General features: G+C 35.1%; 1 protein-coding gene across 3 annotated transcripts in view; it reads right to left on the bottom strand.

Moving 5' to 3' along the window:
* The window catches only part of LOC140158590 (uncharacterized), a 58,066-nt gene extending 47,022 nt beyond the window's left edge, over nt 1–11,044 (bottom strand). For all 3 annotated transcript variants that reach the window (XM_072181740.1, XM_072181737.1, XM_072181738.1), the window contains exon 1: nt 10,794–11,044. The gene's annotated coding sequence lies outside the window, so the exon portion shown is untranslated. The remainder of the gene's footprint in view (nt 1–10,793) is intronic.
* Between the last annotated feature and the right edge of the window lie 11,743 nt (nt 11,045–22,787).

The raw sequence follows: 22,787 nt of genomic DNA on the forward strand, positions 1-22,787 counted from the left end.
TGGGAACTGATTTTTTGGGTATTTTAACGCATAAACCAAACATTACATAATAAGCGATGTGGTTGAGGAATATATCAGCTATCATATATTTTTTGAATTTTGAAAATTGACTCCTCCGTTTTTGAAATAAATTAATTTTACGAAACAACCTCATTTTCAACCCGTTCCGCGGAGTCAAATATCTATCAATGACAATAGACGCCTCATGCGCTAATGATGCGCCGTGATTAGCACTCCGAATACAGATCATCGATTGATATTTGAATCTCTGGAAAGGTTTGAAAATTCGTATAATTCTAATATTTCAAGAACAGTATGGTCAATTGTAAAAATTCAAAAAGTATGTGATAGCTGATTTATTCCTCAATCACACCAGTTATTTAGTTATGTTTAGTTGTGGCATTAAAATACCCAAACAATTAAGTTTCTGACGATACAGTTAACACCCTGTATATGTAGATTGTCGTCATTAAGATAACAACACTTGTTGAGCGTGCATTGCACCAGATACATCTGTTATTCTGCAAACTTACACATTGGTATTATAATTTATATTGACATTTGTGTGTCTTTTCAAAGGTTGTGTCGTGCATGGGTGCTAATCATTTTGAGACAACCTGTAGTTTGCTACAGCTACAGTAACAAAAGCACCATCAGCAGGCGTTTGCTCCCATGAATACGTTCACTGACATTTATATTATCCCTGCTTTACCGAGCCATAAAATGTCAGATGTTTACCGAATATTTAATCAGACTATTATTTCTTATAAGAGATTGATATATCTCCCACTCTCTGATACGGATATTACAATAGTACTTCGCAAAAATATATCTATTTTGATATTAATTTTCATCTGTTCAAATGGAAAGTAATTAGTGTCTACTTGCTATGCTTTTTAAGGTGTGGTTTAGAAAATAATCATGTCAAATATTGTTTAAACGTCCCAAGAGACCATTCTGCTGCTCTATTTGCAATACTCATTTTGAAAGCTTTAGAGTATTCATAATATCGTCAATTAATATTGAATATGTTTCATACATATCGGTAATTTATGCACGATCTCTGCTGCGACTGCTGAATAACAGCTGAATGAAACTGCAGTAGCGCTACAAGCTATTGCACCGTAGACATACGTCTAGCTAACATAACCAAGCTATGTTTAGAAATCCCCGCCGGTTTGACATTAATAAAGAGTTCCCCAAAATGCCTTTTAACAAAACCGCACGACATGAATTGAAGTGAAATAAATTTCTTAGGCGAGTATATTCACAACGTCCGAAAGGGATACTGTTTACCCTTCGTAACTCTTTCAACGAGGATGCCGAAGGGAGATGTCAGATTTAATATCTCATCATAATTTCATAACTCCATATTCTTTTCCTTTAAGCTACAAATACATATCCAAATTGGTACAAACATTACCAGCTTTTAAAGTTTAATGCCTCTAAGCCCTGGCTATAAGCAGTGTGGATGTTTTTAAGCGAGACGACCCGAAAACGGCGATGGAGCGGGTTGTGGAACATGAGATTTTAAGCTTTGCAGCGCAGACTAACCATTTGTGTGATCATGATCACGATGGTAACAAATTTGATATCTTTATTTCTTTGATTATTGCCATGTGGTTTAAAATAATTATGCAGCATTTATTTACTAATGATATGATAACAAAGTTAATTAATATAATCATTTATATTGACGGAACTTCCTAATGTCATCCATTATTGTATTTGTTTTCCGTAATGTGATGTATAATGCTTTGCAGAAAGGAGGCATTTTTACTCAGGCTTCTTTTTGATCCACCACCTTTAGTAATTATATGTTATGTTTTACGTTTTTGGACGAAATATAAATTATATCTTAGATGTTCGATATGCAGCTATATTGGATTATATTACTTTAGTCAAAAAATCTCCAAAGCTGATTGTGCGATTTGGTGGGTGTGTGATAAACTACTGTTGCTGTTGCAAATAAGCAAACCGTGTGATTTGGTACAAGAAGTTATTAACATTATGTGTGGCATTGAAAGTGACACAAAAAAAATGATAATCCTATTCAGGATCCAAAATATTAATATTCTTCGTGCCCTATAGATATAGTAGAAATCATAATGTGATGTGACTGCTATAGTATGAACACTCCAAATGTAATATATTTCTGAACATATTGAACAAAAGTATGAACAAAGTATGTAATATTACTGTTTATTTATCATACTTCTGGGTGAAATAATAAAGGAAGTATGCATCTGAAAGTAAGAAAGCTGTTTCACGATTGCAATGTTTTGTGGCAAATTGTAGCTAAAGACATGTAAGCCATAAAAGTTAGGTACACATATTTGTCATGATATGAACTATACATCTGGTAAAGTCATCATTATGAATATTTGTATACATTAGCCTCTCATTTGAAACACTAAGCGTCTGATATTGATTACATGACTCCTGTTGAAACGAGTTGATCAGACGTAATACAAAAATAAAATATGTGAATATTATAAACAATATATACATATAGCAAAATATAATGGGCTTCAATATTGATGGTCTATAGAAATGGCGTTAATCGTATTACTCTAGCGGTGGCTATGGCTAGCAGTATCTATTGCGATCTACTATATCTAGTGGTCACCCAATATATTACCATGTTGTCTATAGTTTCACAAGCTCAAAATTAGAAGTCAATTAGTATTCAATTAGTGATAAATGTTAAATGTTAAACAGTGTGAAATATTAATAGACATGTGCCGTAAATCTGAGCCATTGAATGGGGCAATGGCTGATGATGTTCAATGATGTCATCATAATATGTAGGAGGATTTAACCTGAAATAATTCCCAAGATGATTTATAAAATATTGTCTTTAGAAACGCTTTCAACAACATCGCTTTGATAATAAAATATGGCTAAACAGAAATAACTATGTTTTTCAATACCGCATAATAGTGCTTACTTTAAAAGAATTAAAAATAGTTATGCGAAATATAACTGAATTGGTAAAAAAATAGAAACGAATTTCTGGTGATCTAAATCTGGCATAATGTGTCTTTAAACGAAGAAAACAATCTTGACCCTTCAAAAAGCTTGCAGCAAATTTAAGATGCTTTCAATCAAATTCAGGTCACGTTCTCAAATGATAATCGACATTACTGGGAGAAGTTCGTGGTACACAATATTGGTATACGTCCATACACGCCGCGGAGCCGGAGATTAAATTAATTGCAGTATATAAAGTATTAAAAAAAACGAGATGGTAAACTATGATGTGCAATTGCCCGCGAAGTGTCATCATAAAATCGTGTGATTTCCGAGAGGATAGCCTACAAAGTAAGTCGTTTGTATTTTTACACTATAACATTGACTATGGAAGTTAGGTGACTCGATTGATCAGTGTACGTCGGTTATATCTAGAAATGCGCTTTTATAAATGCGCACGTGACCCATGGGTACGACATACCAAGACCAGCAAGCGTGACCAAGTCCTCATGCATTGACCACTATACAGAAAGGGATAGGAACTCTGTAGATAAATATCATCAAATTTAAGTATTAATTGAATTGCAAAATTATTACCCATTTTGCAATTCCGAATTTGTAATCAAAAACAAAATTTTGAAAGTATTTGACGACGAAAAAAAACACGTTTACAATATAATCACGTTAACAATATAATCACAAAGTTGAACAAAATAGACAATTTTGCTGCACACAGTCTCATGTTGTTCCGCCTTTGCATTCAAATGTATACAAAGACCACTCGCTATGTACATATAGAAGGTCACTTCGAGACTTACTAGAGAGAATGCGATTTCCAAACGTAGACATCGGACGTACGTTGATCTATTCAAAACCACTCTCCTGTATCGAAGCGAGGTCACGTATTTAGCTATTTTTGAAGATATTCCACGTGCGAAATCGACGTAGATACATCGTTGAAAATGCACAAAATTTGTCCATTTCACAATATGTTACAGACAGTCAAAGATAATGAACATACGAAGGAAAGTCTAATTATTATTATGATCCTTTTTGTTTGTAACAAATCATTATAATAAAGGTACAGCGATGTGTTAAAAATGGACTAAATTTAAACGCAATATTCATACGCAGAGATTGTCCATTGAAATGTGTGTGATACTTTGGGTATAAAAAATTACCTTGCGATTTGACATTTTGGACTCAACGTAGCATTAAAACGTACGTTCCACCATGGTTCCACGTGGAAATAGGCTGATTTTACCTCGAGTCTAGGTAAATGAAACGTAGAGAACGAGTGTTTCTCTACGAATGTTATAGCCAAAATATCATGTGTTTTTTGTACAACTGAGGGGTAGTGCAATAACTTTGTGTATCCCCGAGGTGGTGAAGTATTATAGGGGGGCAAAGATTGGTTGGCAGGTCAAAAGGGGGGCAAGTATTTTTTTGCAGGTCGAAAGTTGGGTGGGGAGGGCAAGGAAATTTTGGCTCAGATATTCTAGGAACATTAGGAACACGTTCAAATATGCACAATTCCTGATCGATTATTTATTTATTTATTTATTTATTTGTCTGGCGCTCTAGCTGAAATAGGCCTACAGCAAGATGATGTAAGATAGTAAATGTAAACCTGTATTTTAGCTAGAGTATCTCGAGCTAATGAACACGACCTTTTGCCAAAGCCTATGTAAATGAGTCATTGTGAATTAAAGCTAAGTTTATTCACCGCAGAAGTGACATAATTAATCGGATTAACTACCATAGCAATAGATGAATACAATTTTATTATATCGCCCTGCACTACAACGTTCACGCGGTACCTATGCATTGAACCATAGATGTCAAAGAAAGGATGTTCACTGCACCTATAAGATTAGTATTTTTGAAAAGAGCTGTATTGTATTCAATCTATGTTTGCAGACATACACAGGTGATTAGTGCAATCTGCTTGTGTTGGCATGGTTGGGCGATCTATTCAAACATTGTATTCATCTATTGGGATTATTACGTCACTTCTTAACTTATAGAGGCCCTACATTCTTTTATCGATTGGCTCCAAACAAAGGATTTGAACCGGTGTCCTTCACCGTAGTTATGGCGGAGTGCAGTTCAACAAAAGCATGATTGCAATCTACCACGACATTTGGGCTCACACACATAAGAAATGCACTACGATAAAATAGGTTGATGAAAACAGTGCAACAGAGCATTAATGCCCAAAATTGAAAAGCTGTATAATTTATAAACAATATATACTACACATAAAAAATACTACAAGGGATTTTCAACATATAAGAATCCAAACAATCAAGTACCAACATGCACAGTTTTGTCCTTATATCACTTTTGGGTTTATAACAAAATGTTTTCAAGCCTCTATCGTGATTGGCAGCTGCATAAGACATCTCTTTGATAGCTGATAATACCCATCTATTCACCAAGTGGCTACTAACTGATGAGCACTGTCATTATGCTAATATGAAATCATTGTTTATCAACAAAGGCGAGGGACTCGTCTGTCGATATGCTCAAACAAACCGCTACACTGTTCAATGGCTTCCTTGTACCATGGAGGTATATAAATAAATGGAGAATGATCCAGCCAAGCCTCTTTTGTACTACGTTGGTTATGACCAATTATTGTTGAATAGGCAATTTCAGGTTTATATTGATTATGCTAAGCTGATTACACTGTGAAGTCTGTTTCACTGGCCATTGATTTCAATGGGGTAAAATGAAGTTTATACTTATTGTTGGAAAGTGCTCATGTTTCATAAAATTTTGATATCAAAATCTCATTTTCGCCAAAAAAGAAACACCTTATCTGTTGTCATCTTGTGACTCCCTACATTTTGGTCATGAAAAATTGAATTATGACTTTTTTTTCCCAGAAAGTTATGACCCCCCGTATATTTGGAACCCCTCCTCCAAAGAAAATGATAGCCCCTAATAATATTACTAATATTGTGACTCCCTACATTTCGGTCATGAAAAATTGAATCATGACTTTTTTTTACCAAACAGTTATGACCCCCCACGTATATTTGAAACCCCTCCTCCAAAGAAAATGATAGCCCCCTAATAATATTACTAATCATTTAGGCCTAAATACTGATAATTATTTATTATAAAATGAGAAGTTTAATGATGATGATTTAGGCGGCCTATACGATTTCATGACAATACAGAATTAAAAGTTTAAAACAATAACATGACATAGGCCCTATCCGTCATGGCACTCAATCAATTTGACTTGAAGCTTCAACCAAAATCACGGTTATCATACACTAAACTATGAGAAACTGTTTAAACAAAGTATGTAGGGCCTATACATTCCGTATATCAATTTCTCTCTAGAAAAGATTGTCTGATCATCACTTTTGCTTGAATTCCGAAGTACTTCCGGTAAATTTTGCTCGCTCTTAACTCAAATGGCCCAAATTGGCCCAACATAATTTTTTCACAATCGGAAGGTAAAAGCGTTTTGCTTTCATTTGCACTATATTTGAACTCCCTCAGACCCCCTTAAAAGCTTAATATATGAACATGAAAACTAAGTATATTTGTCAAGTTACGGCACAACTAGTGTAGAAAACAGTTTCATAACTTGAGAACAGAACATCCGAATTTCTTCGGGTTTTCGCACGATCATACATTGAAACTATAAGCTATCAAAACTGGTGACTTTGAACAGCTGATTAATTAGCTGACGTCATTATACAGTCTCTTTTACAAGGCTTCCGGTACGGGTCAATGTAGGGTCAATTCCTATGAGGAAATTTTGGGAGTGACAATCAAGGAACCATGGTAGAGGCTCATAACCATCGTGGAGAACAATAGCTTGGCTGAAGTGGCTGGTCAATTCAAGTTTGGGGACTCATTGAATAGAGGTAACGGGATAATCTCCACTTAGAAGATTAGAATTCTGGCGATCATTCTCCATTTATTTATATACCTCCATGCTTGTACTATATGATATATGGTGGACGATTTGAAATGCACGTGCCCTGAGCAAACTACGATGCGTACGCACACTGCAGGGTAAAAAACAATGGAAATTGTCATAATTCGCACGCATACTGCCGGGCAATGACGTCACATGTCAAGTGGTCTATACCCGATCAATGTTGGAGTTGCCTATAGCCTATATGTTTAAAATTCAATATGGTTACCGAACTGTCCTGTGGTCCAGTGGATTAGTGCGCTGGCCTTCTGTATTCTGTATGTAGCAGCGGCGTGGGTTCGAGGCCCACTTGTGCCGAACTGAAATTCCATTTTTTTTTAATTTAATATTAGGGAAATGAGACTGGGCGAGTTTATGTATGACGTAGAGAGGATTAAGATCCCTTTATTGATCCCTGACCCCACCGACTACTCCGGGCTGATTTCATGCAAAACAAATCACCAGATGACTGACTATAGGACATAGCGCCACAACACGAGCGTTGGTAAAGTATGTGGCCTCACTGCAATACATAGCTACGTAAAAACGTACGTGTTAACGTACGTGTTAACGTACGTCCTACGTCTACGTTTGGAAAATCGCAAGCTCTCTACTGTCTGTAACCGGGGTCTGTAAGCTGTTATGGCAGCGCGGAGGTGGTCACGTGCGCATTTATAAAAGCGCATTTATATATATAACCGAAGTACACTATTGATACTATCATAATCATCCTCGTGTTTGTTTCTCATAAAATATGACCACCCAGCTTTAACCTGTTTGTTGTATTTAAATTGATCGAAATAAAGATGAACGAAATTGGGTGAAATTTGTTAAAAATTAATTATGATCTTACCATTACCAGTGGATCACATCAAACAATAAAATCATTTTGATCTCAACTCTCAGATGTTCTCAAATGTTCTGAAATGTAATCAGATCGAAGCTATGGAAAGTGGGTGTAGAATAAAAGGCTCCAATCACTTTTTTGTGTCTTTTGTGTCTTTTGCTCCACTTTCTTTTACCTATAAGCAATTTATCACATTTTAATACCATATTCACGATTTTTCTAAAAGATTGCTGTTTATTTTACTCTGTTATAATACGTGTTTTTATACTATTTTGTTTACTTACTCCACTTATTTGTATCATTACAAGAAATAAGAGTTAGCAAAACATATCTTTTTTAAATTAATTAAGTTTGAAAATAAAATCTCGAATAATCTCCATTTACGCCTGTCTGGTAACACTCAAATGCATTGAATTACAAACATATTAAAACATGAAGAAGCTACCCTGGTATCAAATTGTAAGCACATACTTGACATTAAGTATGAAATATATCTTCACGAAGTGCCAAGACTTGTCTGGAAGGGGTCTGCATAAACCGCATGGGCTAAATATTAATTGAATTGTGTCGGGTGATAGTGTAAAATAATTGTTTGATAGAAAATGTGCTTTCCATGAGTTTACATTATGGTGCTCATAATGTAGTGCATTTGCCAAAAATGGCAGATTTAAGGAGGCTGAATCTAGGCTTTGTTGGGGACACAATGTCGGACTTTATGCAACATTGTTCTGTTATTATTCATTGGGATTTAAGGTGATATTTCCTACACTTCGTTAGCAATTGGCATTCGTCCGAGCTGAAATGCACTTGCAATACCTGGGAACCAAGGGAGAACAGTGCCAGTGCATTGATTGGTCACCCCAGGTTAAATAATAAATAAATAAATAAATAAATAAATAAATAAATAAATAAATAAATAAATAAATAAATAAATAAATAAATAAATAAATAAATAAATAAATAAATAAATAAATAAATGTACCAATTTTTGAAAATGCGAGGAGCTTAAAAGTGGTACGTACCCAGAAATTTGAAAGGCCCTCAGGAAACAACTGCGCCGATTCCTAGTTGTCCAATGAACTCATTCTGGTTTCTATGTGTACAGTAAGTTTGGGTACAGGGGTTATTCAATTTGTTGTATATGTCACTTTTAAGCGCCATTTTATTTCAAAAGCTTTCCCCCACGTTCAAAACTGGTAGATTACAAGTTCAAATGCATTTCAGTTCTGACTAACACTTATTGGTATTTAGATTCACCTCAAACTTCAATAAATGAGATAATATCAGAATAATGAATAATTCAGAATAAAATTCAGAAACCACCCCCCCCCCCCAAAAAAAACAACAACTGAAATTCAGTCTTCTTAACACCATAATGTAAATAATAATAACAATAATAATAACACTAATAATAATAATAATAATAATAATAATAATAATAATAATAATAATAATAATAATAATAGTAATAATAATAGTAATAATAATAATAATAATAATAGTAATAATAATAATAATAATAATAATAATAATAATAATAGTAATAATAATAATAATAATAATAATAATAATAATAATAATAATAATAATAATAATAATAATAGTAATAATAATAATAATAATAATAATAATAATTCTTATTATTATGACATTAAAAACACACCATGTCGAGTAAAAACCTGTGTAGGGAAGCTTCAATCAGCTATTCGTGATGCATTACCATAAAAAACACTGATGCGTATCAACAGCATTAGCGGGAACGCTTATTGCATAAAGCCAAAGAGTGGTGAGACTTCTAATTTTGAGCTTGTGAAACTATAGACAACATGGTAATATATTGGGTGACCACTAGATATAGTAGATCGCAATAGATACTGCTAGCCATAACCACGGCTAGTAATACGATAACGCTTGTTGACCTGCTAAAGATTTTGTTTTCTCTTTCAGATCCATTATTAAATTATTTTTCATTTGCATTCTGAAGATGCTCCCAAAATGTTCCTTTACATATTATCGGTGTAACAATAGTTCCTTTAAAAGCCTCACGTGCATTTTTTTATGCAAGGAAGTGTTATTGCTAAAAGCAACTGTTCGCACTAAACCGATTTATGTTAATTCTATTACACCAAGTCGCTTACTGCTGACTAACGCAGTTTTTTTTCAATATACAAGGATTGACATTTATTTGCACTCTTAAAAGCCAAGTCGAGACTCCTACCATTTAAAAACATATTTTACTTTGAATAATAATTTGTATTGCTTTTGTTATTATAATAAACCGTGAAACATTGGTTACTTCATCTCCATAATATTATAAAGTGGTTTTGCCAGTTCCTGCATACACATTTAGATGTGTCATTAGTCTCTATCATGATTTTAAGGGCATTATCTATGGTTTAAAATATCCTTCCATTCGCTTGTTTTTGTGTAAAATCTCAAAATTAAAAAAGCTACGTGTCTAAGTGTTGACGAAAATGCTGTTTTTCTTAAAATAATCATGTAAATTAAATTCACATTTAGCACTGTTTATTTCAGTTGAGTCCGCGACATTTAGCATCATGTAATATTAATAGTCTGCAGCGGATGACCTCGTTCCTGTAAAAATGGACTATTAACTAGTCTCAAATTAAATTATATTGATTTTATCAAGCATTATGCTAAAAAATGTGTACACCACATATTACCACAATAAAATACATGGAAATTTGTTGAATGAAAATGGTTAGTTTCAGAACATGATAAAAATAAATTTGCGCGTATTACGGAGACCCAATAAGTAAGCTTAACTGCATTAATTAACATTTGCATAGAGATTGAATCAATTTCTAAATATTTTATTCAGCCACCACCTTTTCTCAGCTTCCATAGTTTATACGAATACATTTTGTAAGGTCAATGATGATTTATGTTTACACCAACCACCTAACACATTACATGTTCATTCATATACACTGAACATACAATATCTATATCGAGAATCAGATGGTTTAAATGCATTATAACAACAATTATGTATAGTGACAAACCTACCTGAATAAGGCTATTGATTATCAGGCATCTTTATAATATTAGAAAATTCCTCATCGTTGTTTCGATAATTATATGCCAAGTCATATTCCAGGCAAGATAAAATTGGCTAGCCTCTAGTGTGCTGTGTAGTATGGTACTGTACGGCTAGGTTGTAGAATATGAAAATTCACTTGGTAACGGTATCCGAGCCCGCGCCTCACATTAACGTATTCACTCCCTTACGTCTCCTGAGCTATACTCCTAAAGCTAGGTATAGGTGTTTCTAGAACGTTTTAACTGAGATACTTATTATTAAAGAACTTGATGTGATAAAAAAATGATAGAATGATTAGTGGAGTTTTGAAAATTAAAATAACCACGTTGTACAGCACAATATATTTCATTTTGTATTAAAATATCCTAGAGATTGAATTAATAATATACTAATTATAGCATGTGATAATTGATGAGGTCAGGCTAATGATGCATATTTCAAACAGTTTCAAGTTGCTCTTAGTGTGATTTATTGGTAAACATCAGGTAAAAACAATGCGATAAAGTCTAACCTTAATTTAACTAAAGATATACGTCTAGCCCTCTTCTTTTGTTCCATTATCTATTGTATTTCTTTTGTTCAAAGTCTGGTCAACTGTCGATTATATCAAGTAATGTGGACAGGTCAAGATAATCTGGACAGGTCAAGATAATCTGGACAGGTCAAGATAATCTGGTCAGCTCAAGATAATCTTGGTCAGCTCAATAAATTTTGAACAAGAGAAATACATGTTCATATTTAGAAACACTGGCCACATTATTTGACTTTTTGGACATTTCAACAAACCTAAAATGCATTAAAGTTTAACATATTTTACACGATCAGCATAAATTATTATGCACGTTTATGCATATTAGATTTAAATGAAGATGGTAAACAATACTTGTGTGTATTGAATGACAACACCTTTATTGAATAATGCTAATTAGTTTGTATTATGTCTCTTAAAGCCTGTATAATTAGGACGAGGATGTCAATCTACCTTTGTCCCCCCTCTCCCAACTAACGCAGATTCCGACAAAGTAGGTAACAAAACAAGAGTCTTACAAATTAAGTTCAACCAAGGATATTTTGCACCTAAAATGCAGTACATTACAGGCCACAAGACTAGATGTAGAAAAACTACAACAATCTGCGGCCTAACCCCAACCAAAATAGGTCGAGGAGGGTACCCAGGAATATGCGTTGATTTGGTTCATCTTTCTTTTGGGTTTAATGGCGCCTTCAGCTACTATGGCTATTTGCGCTTGATTTGGTTCAGGACATTTGTTCTATAAGTATATTAAAGATAAATATAAATTCTATGGTGTTAAATGTGTTACCATCATGTCTAGGTAAAACACACCCACTTTGGTAATTTGACCTTTGAACTATTTACATGTTCATTATTAATATTACGAATATGTATAAAGAATTAATAAGGCTATCGAGTGGGACAGGACCACAAGTGAATTGAATAGAATCTCGCGTTAAAATCAATGCTGTATTGATTTGATTAAATCACTTGCAATTGACACTAGATAAGACTCATAGACTCGAACGCAGGACACGCGGCTTTTCCAGTTTGTCTTTTGGAAAATGAATAAACCTTTACAACAAATTCGTTTATTTTGGCTCGCCGTATATGTAAGATAAACGGTTCAAAACAGACCATCATGGGTGGTTGTAACCCCATTGGTTTACCATCAGACATTATAAAATGCTCACATAACCCAGCAAACACAAAACGTTTTCGACATCATTCGCAAAAGGTTATAAAAGGTTATCAGAAAACGTTTAAATGTCGGGTTATATAAAGGGTATATTAAGAGTATAAAACGTTTTCATAACCTTAAAAACATTTTTGATAATCTACTGCTCAGCAATTAACCTTTAAATGTCGGGTTATATAAAAACATTTTAATAACTTTCCAACAACATTCTTGAAAACTTGATACAAAACATTCTAAACAGAATGTTATTTTGGGGTTGAAAAAATATTTTGCGAAAAATGTTTGCCCAAAATATTGTCAATAACGTTTTAAAAGCGTTTTCATGACCTTTGTATAACCCGACATTTAAATGTTATTAAATGGTGTTGAAAAAAAAACATTTTAAGAACATTTCTGTGTTTGCTGGGTTCAAACATTTTAACATAATGTTATTTAAGTATTGACACAATATTTGGCAAAAATGTTTGTAAAAATAGTTTACAATAACGTTTTAAAACGTTATCATGACCTTTATATAACCCGACATTTTAATGTCATTAAAACGTTTTTACCTAAAGCAAAAACCAAAATATAACTTATTTAAAACGTTTTTAAAACGTTTTTGTGTTTGCTGGGTAAACCACCAAATGGCTTGGGGAAATTGTGATACCGATCTTTTGGCGAAAACAAAAGCAGTCATGATGCCACCTTACTTGGGGTAACAGCTAACTATCAAATCTCAAGAAGGTAATAGGAGTGGTAAATTTATTTTTCACGAGACGGAGTTCATATGTAACATTTTCTTTATACCATCAAATTTCATATCAATACAGTTTTAACTCGGACACTACACAAGTTTCTGCTTATAACATCATGTAGATATATGGTAAGTTTATTGTACGTCCTGCACGCCTAGGGTTCTGCCAATTTTGTCGCACTCGCATTGTTACATCACCCTTTTTCATATTCGAAAATAACACGAAAAGCAATGCAGAATCACATCAATAGGTTTCGAGTATTTAGGTTTTAATTAGAATTATGACCGATAGAGCAAATGGGGTAGTTTAAGCGTGAACAGTTTGGCATTTGGTCAAGATCTTTACCTTTGGTGCGAGAGATCACGGGTTCAAATTCCCCGGGTCATAATCTCACCAGAACAAGAAAATCAAATCAAATCCTTTCCTGTGGCTCATCTGGATGCTGGTGCTAGATGACCCACGATAAAGAACTTTTTTTATGTCGAGCATATCTAGGCATTAACAGCTGAAATCTAGGAGATAACGCTGACGAAACTTCGGCCAGGCACAAGTGACCTGGTGAACGAAGAGGGTCGCCGTAGACAGCTGGTTAGATTGCAGGACAGTCAAGTGTAGCCAACAATCGGGCTTGTTACCCTGATCTTTTGTCGTGGGTCATCTGCCCCTCCATTACCAGATGAGCCACGGGGAGAGCGGAATTAATTTTGTTGGTCCTGCGGGGACCTCTTGCACCAAAGGCAAAGACCTTAACCAGTGTGCCACGCTGCTCCCTTACAGTCAGTTTGGGTCAAGGTAACGCCCGATTACCGGCTACACTTGCCTGTTCTGTAAAAATGCCCCAACCCGCTAATACAGCTACCGCATTATTCTGGTCACGTGGCCAGTTTGAAATTTCGTCAGCGTTATCTACGACATCAAAAATAAAAGTGATGAAGTGAAGCCATCACAAGTTACTTGGACTTATATCTGCTTAGTAAACGTGAATCAAAAATTGGAACAGTCGAATGGATTATATTTATATCTTTAAGTCTCTTCATTGGTATTAAGCTGAAGTTATGGCTAGTTGAACAGATTACAGAACTATGGGCCCAAAGAGTGACATTACCATAGCTACGCAACTTAGGGAGTATCACGTAATTAAACATGTGTATTGTTTATTCTGTTTATTCTCCCAACTTAGGGAGTATCACGTAATTAAACATGTGTATTGTTTATTCTGTACGCTGGAGTACAGCGTGATATTTTAACATTGTTTATTTCGTAGGATATAGGAGATACTCTCATATTCTTACATTCGGATGCTGAATTTACCTAATTATAAAATAATTGTTTTTGAAAGAGCAAAAGGCAGAGTCAGAGTGCTGGAATCAACAATCAGGATCGTTGAATAAACTGTGACCCATCACATCGAAACAGACCACCTCGGGGCAGAAATGAAAATGGAGATTTAAACACTAGGATAAACTGCTGCTTTTCAGCTTGAAAATGACACCTTACTTGTTGAAATCAGTTACAGTAATAATGTTTTATGAGGCAAAACAAGCCCAGAATTCTTTTTATTTTCTATATATTTTCTCATCTTCTGTCATTGTTATCTGCCAATGAAGCCAGCCGCGAAGTGGTAGGTTTTGATGTGATGGGTCACAATTGCTTTCACATTCGTTTTGGAGTTTATAAAATAAACATGATTCTGATGAATCACAAAATGATTTAAAACACGTTATTAACTTTGCTTGTTTAGCATGTGTAATATAGAGGCCGACATTCAATAATTGAGATACTTTTGTTCTTCTATCGCCTGTTATTAATCTGAAATGGAGGGCGTGCGAGATATTATTCTTGTATCTGTCCGACGGCTGTCATAAATGACAGTGCTGGTCTGTACAGTTTCATACATTCACCTGCAAGATCAACCATTTACACAGGGAAAGTAGGAGCATTTGAAATAGGTGAAATAAGAAAGAAATATCTGCGAGGTCATTATTATGTCGCACAATATTATTATTGGAATAATGTGTCTTATAATATCTAATATAGCAAAACTACTAACAACAGACAAGTTAAAAAGATAAAATATGAATCAGGAGAGACGGGGAAAACGATAAAAATCGTGATGCCGGACGTTAAGTATTAGATAAAGGGTTTGAAACAAACCATTACCAGAGAGTATGTGCGTATTGTTCATGACTGGTGAGATATTAGTTGGTTAGAGGTTGAGACCCCGATGGTTGTCTGACTATTCTCCTTTTTCCAGTCCTTGGCTGCCATTCTATTCGTCCACCTGTTATCTTCAGTTTTTAATAATTGACCTGTCCATCTCCATTTGTTTCTTTACAAGATATCTTTGACTTGGGAAAATTTTCTGATTTCTGTATGTCCGACTCTATCATGCAATGAGAGGTGAACATAGCTCTCTGTACTGTTACCAATTTCTGTTCCATTTCTTTTACTGTTGACCAAATCTCTGCACCATAGGCTATAATTGTTAGCACACACTGGTCATAAACTCTTCGCATCAGTGACAGTGGTATATTTTTTTTTATCTGTCAATAGTCCTTTATGCCTACCAAACATCTCCATCCCACCTTTAAACGAATTAGGATCTCTTCAGCTGTGTTGGTGTCCATTCTCAAGGTCCGTCTTAGGTACAATAGTTGTCAACTTTCTTGATCTGGTAATTTGCTATTGCAATTGTTTCTTTTGCCTCAAAGTTTGTCAAAAACTGTGTTTTTCCTTTGTGCATTTGCAGTCCCATATGTATACTTTCTTTGCACAAGTTGTTCATTTGATCTTCCATATCTTTCACCGATGTTAGGGCAACATCATCTGCAAATCTAAGATCCGTTAACATCTCCCCGTCGATGTTGTTTCCTTTCCCCTGTAGGTCACTGTTGTTTGATGTGATCATTTATTAAATTTTCCAACAAAACATTATAAAATGTTCAAATCTAGACCTGGGCAATACCAACAACTATCACACTAATATGTACATATTTCCAGCTCTTTTTAACAACTTATTCATCTTTGTATGCATCTTTTTATTCTATAAACTGTATACTAGTAGTTGTGTGTAAATTGAGGTACGTGCTGTTTATATTTCATATATTTTAAATTAAATAATATAAGTTATTCCTAACATTTCAAAATTGTTTGAACATTTCGTTGCTATTTGTTAGTTCTTTTTCTGATGTTTTAATGGCATTATATCAGTGTCTACCCATTGTAAAGATGAAAACACGTTTTAAGATAAATAGCGCCATCAACGTGCCCCTTTTCTTAAACGTGACGTAGTTTTACATGCTATCAATCAACTGTGAATTTGGACTTTTTGAAAATTGCTTCCAGTGCTGCTGTGAAACTCTTTGTTGACAATGTCTCACTCCTCTATCTATTCTCACCTCCTTGGAAACATCATTATCTATGTGTATTTGGCGGTGGCATCTGTGTATATCTTCTAGCATGCAGATGTAGCTTTCATTTATTCCGATGTTCTTCAGTGCATCAGATATATTTGTATGCTCTATTGAGTCTAATGCCTTTTGGTAGTCTATGAATCCAAGACATAAATCAAGCTGGTATTCGTTTGATTTTTCAATCAGTTGATTTATTGCTTATAGGTGATCTGTGGATGAGAATCTTCCCGTAATCTGCTTGCTCTCTATGCTGATTTTGGTCTAACGTAGCTTTCAATCTACTTTGGATGATTTTTGTGAACTTTTTATACACATGTAAAAGAAGGCTGATTGGGCGATAGTTTTTGATGTCTGACTTGTCCTCCTTTTTGTGAAGTAAAATAATTTTAGTTTCTTTCCATTTCTTTGGTATCTTCTTTCAGGTTGTTTCCAGTATTTTATTGTAAAGTTTTGTGAACTGTAGTATTGAATACTATGCCTCATAAATATTTATTAGGTAATCCAGATATCTCATTGGTTAATAACACCAGTGTCAGAGTACGGTATTTTGACTACTTCCCCGCGTCTGTGCAATTACGCGCACGCGGGGAAGTAGTAAAAACTTACGCACCCCTACGACCCACACGTCACCGTTCCTTCAAACATAGCATTGTTCTACACAACGGCGATTCTGCAGATGCGTTCATCGTAAAAATGGCGTTTGCAGCAATCACGAGATTACCGATGGATAATAACACACGAATTTGACGTTTTATTAAACAAAAATGGAGTGTTAAAAAGCAATTAGAATAATCTAAATCTAAATTGATTGAACAGAAATCCTCCAATAAAACCTATTATTTAACTTAGTTACAATGCCGGTCGGCAAGCTAACCGGTACCGATGTCTTTTGACCTTGTTTACCTGTGATAGTGAAAATATTTATCATGAGGGATATTAAAATAAAATACAACATGTTCCATTTCGGGGAAGTATTCAAAACTACTGGTCCCTCGGTGTTGGCTAATTTGAGTATGTCCCCTCAAAATGTGTTGTATTTGTATACTCTTCTCCTCCGACTTTGCTTATATTACTTGTAACTTCATCAATGCCTGGTGCCTTGTTGTCCTTCATTTGTCTTAAGGCCTCTTCTACTTCATTCTTGGTATTGGAGTGACCTCAAAACGCTCAACGGTTCATGCAAATGAGCTACTAGCCAAGAACCCCCGGCTAACCTGTGGTACTCATTACAAGTCAAGAGGCTGTGGTGCATTTCTTTGACCTACCCATAAAGGGGAGTACCACATGGATGGGTAAGGATAAAGACAGATGCCCTTCTGAAACTAATGGCAAGTTTATACACATGTACTGAGTATGCATTTCACGAAACAGTTACTTTTAATTTATGAGTATTACTTAGTTATGCTAATGTTATTTTAATTTGCATAAATTTAAATATGTTTATTAATTGTGCACTCGTGGTGTTATAAGATATTACTGTTATATGGACTGCAGTAGCCCTGTATAGTTTTCCCTAGCCGTTTGCACATAATAATGAATTGTAAATGCATATGTTTCGTAATTCTACTAAGACTAGTAAACCAATTAATTGGTATCTCAGATTCTAAATGAATGTTGTTATCATTTCCGTAGTGTTTCTAAAATACCCATGGTATTCCTTTTGTTTAGCTTGCTGCCTAATGGCCGTTATCTTGAGCCAGTAGAGAGATTGCGGAGAGGCGTTCACTGCAAACGCCATACGGGTTACGGATTTCTGCATTTTGCGGTAGAACGTCATAGTCCCGTTCACATTCAAACTAGCCTCCTACACAGCCAGTTTGTGTCGGTCCTAACGCTCGTCGTTCCTAGTATGTTCGTGATAGCCGCATAGAGTCTGACCCAAGACTACGTGTAAACGCAATTGCAATCATGATGGCGCTATGCTGAGACAAATAATCTAAAGGTAATAGGAAGCACCCATTGATTCACCTTGGGTGCATCGAACCAGAGAAGATTATCTTCTTTCATCGAACTACTTTCCTCGGTATTGATATGCAAATACGACTGGCTGTATCTATAATGCTCTAAGCATTCAGTCCAGATTAGCGATATTTGAGTTTTGCGGGCTATTGGAAAATGAGTATAGGCCTATGTTCACACGTGTATGCTATTTGTCTGAATAATCTAAACAGAGTTTGGTGTTGGATGCCTAGGAAGTCTTGGTGTATATTATTCGAATAACAAGAAACAAACTCCATTATCATATAAATAATACACTGTTTACTTTCTAAAGCAAAATGAAAATAGATAATCTAATGTGCCTAGTTACTACCCAGCAAACACAAATATATTACAGAAAACGTTAAATGTCGGGTTAAAGGTTATGTGAGGGTCAAGGGCATTAAAAGTTTTAATAACATTAAAAAACCCTCTGTTCTAAACTTGCTGATAAACGTTCTAACACAATAGACACTTAAATATGTTTGCCAAATGATATTTTACTATAGCATTTCGAATTTTGGCTTGAAATGTTGTTGTATTATTTTTTCAGTATAACACGAGTTTTCATGATTTTTATATAAACATACATCGATATAGGAAGCAATTTTAGACTTCTACGCTACTCAATTTTAGTACACTCATTATATACATCGATATGTTATCAAAACGTTTTAACTAAAACCAAAAACACATGCATTATCATGTTTTAAAAACATTTTGGAGCTTGCTGAATAGTATCCATAAGCAAAACACTTTGACAGCTGTTTAATGCACAACGGAAAAGCAAGGCGAAAAATAGCGTTGCACGAACTTCTGTTCCCCGTCCCAAACAGACAATTATACCGCATTTATGCCGTAACACGACACATTCTTGCCTAAAACGCCTCTTCGCAAGCTGATTTTTGGACGGCATTTTCCACACACAAATGAATAGGCATCGAAATTTGTTCACTTCTTCTTGTCTATACGAGATCAAATTTTAACCCCCAAAATGGATTTTATACATGTCGGACTCTACTTGTTCTATTAGGATACTTTGATTCGTTTCATAACATGATAAACATAACAGTTTTCTGCATTTTATAATGCGTTTTTTTGTAATTTTGGAACGTCATTTTTTGCTACCAACCGCAACGTAATCGCCTTACGGTAATTCCACGATTGACCAATTCACAATAGATTTCACCCTCTAGAGGGCATAATAACCGATTTTCGACTAATGTAGCTTGCCGTTCGCGTTCCCGTGTCACGTTTCACGTAAATTTCGCAATCTCTCTATTGTGTTGATAGCTGTCTCTGGATACGAACCTTGAACAAAAGTAATACAATGGATAATGTTACGTGTCGTTAATGACTCAAGGCCAAAAACAAACATCTTTTACCAAACATCACTTCATAATGCACAACAAAATACACTGTTTGATTAAGTTAACAATATCTGAATCTTTAATGAAAAGCCAAGTATAATTTCACATTGATTTTTACAAAGCTACAAAGCTTGACTGGAACTTCCATATAAAAAGAGCGGTTAAGTAACAGTAAAATGGTGCCTTGTGGACATAATTGTGTGTGCACGGGGATTCAATGTCCCTGAAACCCTTCACATTCCCCTGATAATGCTTGAATATGGCAGCTGCCTTTGGATTGGTACATCAAAACACAATATCCAGTATCTAGAAGGTGCCTAAAGGCCAGGAGCTCATTATGTACTACGCTGATTATGACTATAGGAGAGACTGTCTACTCTTGATATGCTTCCGCTCACTTTCAGGCGGGAAAATGTGACTTGCTATTTTTCAAAAGTCCAAAAGGAGTCACTATGATCTTAACATTATGTGCAATTTAAAAGTAAAAACACTGAGCAGGACCACCCCATTACAAGATCATCAGCTGAATTGGCTTATTCGGCACTCTACTAAATTCACAACGACGATTGCTTTATTTTATTCTAAAATATTATAAGACATTCAAGAGTCAAAACAAGTTGTAGAAAATAAAGGTAATGCAATGTGTACTATATGTGATGGACTACACTAATATTTACGACGCGGCGCATTGTAAATCTTGATAACCCATCTTAAGTCCAAACCATCATAACTATGACATGCATCGTATGCATCACATGTTTCCATTGTCATTTCATGTTAAATTGTACTAGTGTGCGATGCACGGTTCTTCTTTTTATTAATATATTAAGAATTACGATTTAAGTATCATTAATTTGATCTCGTGTGCTAACTTGTAATGTTTGAATGTTTCTATTTTTGTACTATTTACTCTGACTGCTCATTATCCATAAGACTTGAACCCTGTTTTTCAGGGACAGTATGTGTAGCTCAGTGGTTAGAGCGTTCGTCATACAAGTGAAAAGTCTGGGGTTCAAGTCCCCACACGGGTAGGTATGTCCGGAGTTTGTTTTCTCTTGTTTATCTGCCTGTGTAAGTTGTACGTGTGTGCGATGCGTGATTCTACTTTCCCCTGTTCATCAAAAACTATTTAAATTGTAAATCCTATGGACGATTTACGAAGTGTTAGACATTTATCATATGTTTAGGACTAAAGATAGGTCATAAGTGTTTTTGAAATGCACGCCCTTGGAACAATATCGAACTCTGATTTATAGAAGTAGAACACATTTCGACATTAAACTTTAATTTGAAGATTAACTATAAATTTGGCAGTGAGCATGGATATATCCGCCGTATCGTTCTCAACAAAATAAGGAATTAAACAAATAATGAAAGAGGACCCTAAGCAACATCTTCTGAATCAGTCTTGTTTCAGTAATAGCGCCCTCTCTATGCCATACAAATCCTCCAATTGTGTGTGACATAAGTAGGTAACAGTTGATGCAGTGATATGTTTATAAATAATTGCCATCGAGGGGTGAATTATAGGTTTTACATCCTAGCAAACTGCAAATTGAAACAATATGACGAACGTGTATGAATTTGCCTTCCTAACAAATCAGTTGCTGTTTTGCAGAATAATATGAATAATGAATATGCAGTTAATGTAATGTAATCAAACCTTATAAAACGGCAAATTCCGCCCAAAATACACACTAAGCGTTTATTAAAACAGTTTCATAATATTCCAGGAAGTTCAAAACACAACTACATGTATCATGTATAGTAGGTATGCCTTCTTCGAGTCAATTATTCATAATTATGTTGTTTTTGTTGTATCTTTAAACGTATCTTTAAACTAGCTATACATTCCAAGAAGCCACCCATAAGCTGCATAAATCGGAAATATTATTAAAGCTTATAGTAGTACAATATAGTAACCATTGAGTGAGTATTGTGTATAATGTATGGGTGCCTATTTGTTTCGTTTGTTAGCACAAGTGATTATACAACAGCTATTGAAACAAAAATCATTACAACGTTGCAACATACATCTATTAGCAAGTGCTTCTGGTTTTTCGGTGTGTTTTTTTGTGGGCTGTGTGACCATTGTGGGGATCTGTGTGGGCTGTGTATATGTAGGGTGGGTGGGGGTGAGTGTGTTTCTGAGCTAGTAGGTTGGGTGGTTTTGGGTGTGTCTGCGCCTGTGGTTGATGTCTATATTGTGAGCTCAACTATGTGATACATAAAATACACATGTTCACATGGTTAACATTATTCTACATGTAGTGCCTCATTAGCTTTCACTCCGTAGCATAGCATCGAGTTGTAAAATACTACCTACTTTATCTCTGCATCAGATAAATGTACATCCAGGCACGCTATGCAATATTTATCACATTCATTTTCTAGAAATACTGACATATGTTTATATTGGTTATCATGGTTATAGCATCCAGGCAGCATCATTGACATCTTGGTCCAGCGCCCTCAAATATTTAAACCAAGACTCCCAGAAATATGGTGCACCCAAGCTGTCACACTTTCGAGCGCACTCAGTGGGTCACGTGGTAATGAACAAGTGACTTCTATTCCCCGGGGCAAACAGAGGGGTTTGACACGAGGATATCTTCTCCCATATCACTGCAACATCGTAGCTGCATACGGCCAGCCAACCGTGCGTTTTACTTACTGTACAGCACAACACCACATTACATCGCCAACATTCCTCACGCATACCAACTAAACCACTGACGTCAGCAAATGGTA

Source organism: Amphiura filiformis, chromosome 8 (genome assembly GCF_039555335.1).
Source record: "Amphiura filiformis chromosome 8, Afil_fr2py, whole genome shotgun sequence".
NCBI classification, from domain to species: Eukaryota; Metazoa; Echinodermata; class Ophiuroidea; order Amphilepidida; family Amphiuridae; genus Amphiura; species Amphiura filiformis.